We start from the raw sequence: 4,285 nt of genomic DNA, 5'->3' as shown, positions 1-4,285 counted from the left end.
TAAACTGATTTTCAGTTTATCATTTGAATCTGAGAAAAAAAAAGATAAATAAATAAAAAACATGCCACAATATCATCTGATCTCAGAAGCTAAGCAAGGTTGGGCTTGGTTAGTACTTGGATGGGAGACCGCCATGGGAATACCAAATGCTGCAGGCATTACAGTTTTGAAATTGCATTTTACCATTTAAATGTGTAAAATGAAGACAAAAAATGAGCGCTCTGAGCAATCCCTACCGGCTCACCTAACATAAAGGCAGCCACACCACCTTGAATAAGCCTGATTTCGTTTGACCTCAGAAGCTAAGCAATGTTGGGCTTTGTTAGTACTTGGATGGGAGACCGCCTGGGAATACAAAGTGCTGCAGGTATTACAGGTTTGAAATTACATTTTACCATTTAAATATGTAAAGACAACAAAAAATGTAAGAGCTGAGGAATCCCCTAACATAAAGGTCGTAAAAGCAGAACAACAATCGCCTACGGTCACACCACCTTGAATAAGCATGATCTCAGAAGCTAAGCAAGGTTGGGCTTAATTAATACTTGGATGGGAGACTGCCTGGGAATACCAAGTACTGCAGGCATTACAGTTTAGAAATTACATTTTACCATTTAAATGTGTAAAACTACAACAGAGGACAAAAAAATGAGCACTCTGAGGAATCACCCCCGGCTCACCTAACATAAAGGTCTTAAATGCAGAAGCGCAATTGCATGCGGCCACATCACCTTAAGAACATAAGAACATAAAAAAGTTTACAAACGAGAGGAGTCCATTCAGCCCATCTTGCTTGTTTGGTTGTTAGTAGCTTATTGATCCCAGAATCTCATCAAGCAGCTTCTTGAAGGATCCCAGGGTGTCAGCTTCAACAGCATTACTGGGGAGTTGGTTCCAGACCCTCACAATTCTCTGTGTAAAAAAGTGCCTCCTATTTTCTGTTCTGAATGCCCCTTTATCTAATCTTTATGTGTGACCCCTGGTCCTTGTTTCTTTTTTCAGGTCAAAAAAGTCCCCTGGGTCGACATTGTCTATACCTTTTAGGATTTTTAATGCTTAAATCAGATCACCGTCTTCTTTGTTCAAGACTGAATACATTCAATTCTTTTAGCCTGTCTGCATAAGACATGCCTTTTAAACCAGGGATATTTCTTGTTGCTCTTCTTTGCACTCTTTCTAGAGCAGCAATATCCTTTTTGTACAAGGTGACCAGAACTGAACACAATATTCTAGATGAAGTCTTACTAATGCATTGTAAAGTTTTAACATTACTTCCCTTGATTTAAATTCAACACTTATCACAGTATATCTTTGTTGGCCTTTTTTTATAGCTTCCCCACATTGTCTAGATGAAGACATTTCTGAGTCAACATAAACTCCTAGGTCTTTTTCATATATTCCTTCTTCAATTTCAGTACCTCCCATATGATATTTATAATGCACATTTGTATTGCCTGTGTGCAGTACTTTACTCGTTTCTCTATCAACCCTTTGCAGTCAGTCCTATGTCGGACCTGGTCTGACATTGCAATTTTCCCTTTCCCCAGACCCTGTCCGGCATCATCAAAAAGATGTAAAAAACAGGTCTCTAGTCGTTTTTTCTCCGGAAAAAGCTGAGTAAACCATTCAATGGCCGAGTGAGACCGACAGGAGCTGAGAGAAGCTGAAAACAACAGATTGCCCTGACACCACATAGATAACACGGACATCCAGTGTTATAACACAGACATCCAGCACTCAAAGAATATCACAGGCATTTGCAGAGCTTTTTTAGATGTTATAGGAATAAAATAATGACTTGGATCGCATTATTGAGCAGTTTGGTGATAAAACGAGTGATCAGGAGATGATGTAGAGGATGTGAAAAATACAGCGAACAAGGGTTGGGGTTGGAGATGCAGTAGTGAGTGTCCTGTTGATATGCAGTGCCTTTTAAACCTGTTTTACTGTAAAAAAAAGAACTTTTGAAAAGCGCGTCTAAAATAAACTGCGTGTGTGAAAATAAATTGGACCTGACACACGCTGAATAAATGGACCACTAAGGGTTAAATGTCATTTGCCATGTGCCCAGTACTGAAAGCTGTCTAGATAATTTTGAATGACCTTTGCTGCTGCAACAGTGTTTGCCACTCCTCCTATTTTTGTGTCATCTGTACATTTAACAAGTTTGCTTACTATACCAGAATCTAAATCATTAATGTAGATTAGGAATAGCAGAGGACCTAATACTTATCCCTGTGATACACCACTGGTTACCTCGCTCCATTTTGTGGTTTCTCCTCTAATCAGTACTTTCTGTTTTCTACATGTTAACCACTCCCTAATCCATGTGCATGCATTTCCTTGAATCCCTACTGCGTTCAGTTTGAGAATTAATCTTTTATGCAGGACTTTGTCAAAAGCTTTCTGGGAATCTAAATAAACCATGTTGTATGCTTTGCAATTATCCATTGTTGATGTTGCATCCTCAAAAAAATCAAGCAGGTTAGTTAGACACGATCTCCCTTTCCTAAAACCATGCTGACTGTCTCCCAGGATATTGTTACTATATAGGTAATTTTCCATTTTGGATCTTATTATAGTTTCCATAAGTTTACATAATAGAAGTCAGGCTTATTGGTCTGTAGTTACCTGGTTTGGTTTTGTCTCCCTTTTTGTGGATCGGTATTACGTTTGCAATTTTCCAGTCTGTCGGTACAACCCCTGTGTCAAGAGACTGTTGCATGATCTTGGTTAGCGGTTTGTAAATAACTTCTTTCATTTCTTTGGGTACTATTGGGAGGATCTCATTCGGCCCAGGGGATTTGTTTATTTTAAGAGCTCCTAGTCCCTTTAACACTTCTGCCTCTGTTATGCTAAAGTTATTTAAAACTGGATAGGAACAGGTCGACATGTGGGGCATGTTGTCCATATCCTCCTTTGTAAAAACCTGTGAAAAGTAATCATTTAATATATTTGCTATTTTTTTTCTTCGTCTATGATTTTGCCATTTGTGTCTCTTACACACCTCCTCTTTGAATGTTCTCTTGCTGTCATAATATTGGAAAAACATTTTGGAATTGGTTTTAGCCCCCTTAGCAATATTGATTTCTATCTCTCCCTTGGCCTTTCTAACTTCCTTTTTGACTTGTGTTTGCAGTTCCAAGTACTCTTTCTGTGCACTTTGTTTTTGGTCCCTTTAAACGCTCTGTAAAGTGCCTTTTGTATAAGCCTGATATTGTCTGATCTCAGAAGCTAAGCAAGGTTGGGCTTGGTTACTACTTGGATGGGAGACTACCTAGGAATACCAAATGCTGCAGGCATTACAGTTTTGAAACTAAATTTTACCAATTAAATGTGTGAACCGATGACAGAGGTCAAAAACAATGAAAGCTCTGAGGAGTCCCCTAACATAAAGGTCGTAAAAGTAGAAGAGCAATCGCTTCCAGCCATACCACCTTGAATAAGCCGGGTGCATTGTGGGATTGGTGATGGTCATGTAATCCAAGTAGAAAGCTACACTATGCTAGTGGAGGAATCTCTGTTTGTGGATTTTTATTTTTTGCTTTTTCTACTTCATATTCATCTCTTTTCTTGGATTTTATTTGGACATTTTTAGTACTGTTGTGATTAAAAAGGATTGTGTGCCTGGAGTTGTGGATGTGCAAAGGACATGTCTAGGCATGCTGGGGACACAAGTGGAGCTGAAAAAAGGCCTCATAGAGAACAAAGGATTTATAAAAGAGAATATACAGTTGTTGTTCTGATAAAGGACAACAGGAAGGTTGCAGCTGAAGATCTAATCAATGCCATTGATACACAGTGTGGATTTGGGAAAGTATATGCCTGTGTTCCAAAACAACAGGACAAATATGAAATTACAGTGGAAAGCAGAGAAGTGGCTGAAAGTTTGCTAGGAGCAGTAAGTATTGATGGAGAAGATTATGAATGTGAGCCATTGGCTTCAGATAAAATGGTGGTCTCTTTTTTAAATCTGCCTGCATATATCACTGACCAGGACATTATCAAAAAGCTATCATTGTGGGGAGTTAAGATCAGCTCTCATGTGAAAAGGACATTTTAGCCAGGTACTTGCATTGCTGATGGGACACGGTTTGTGACAGTTCAGTTTACCAATGGAGTTCGGTCTCTTCCTTATAGTGCAAAGTTTTTAACAGCTGAGGGACTCAGACATTTCAGAGTGATCCATAATAATCAGCACAAAGGCTGCCTGTCATGTTTATCCTCAGATCATCTGCTGAAGGACTGCCCCACTTTCATCTTTGATTACGGGGTTCAAAGACAT

General features: G+C 39.1%; 1 pseudogene; it reads left to right on the top strand.

The window, feature by feature from the left end:
• Positions 1 to 251: 251 nt before the first annotated feature.
• On the top strand, positions 252 to 370 carry LOC117420166 (5S ribosomal RNA; annotated as a pseudogene).
• The last annotated feature ends 3,915 nt before the right edge of the window (positions 371 to 4,285 follow it).

This window comes from Acipenser ruthenus, chromosome 14 (genome assembly GCF_902713425.1).
Source record: "Acipenser ruthenus chromosome 14, fAciRut3.2 maternal haplotype, whole genome shotgun sequence".
Taxonomy (NCBI): Eukaryota; Metazoa; Chordata; class Actinopteri; order Acipenseriformes; family Acipenseridae; genus Acipenser; species Acipenser ruthenus.
The sequence above is the reverse complement of the archived record's forward strand: the minus strand, read 5'-3'. Positions and strand labels throughout refer to the sequence as shown.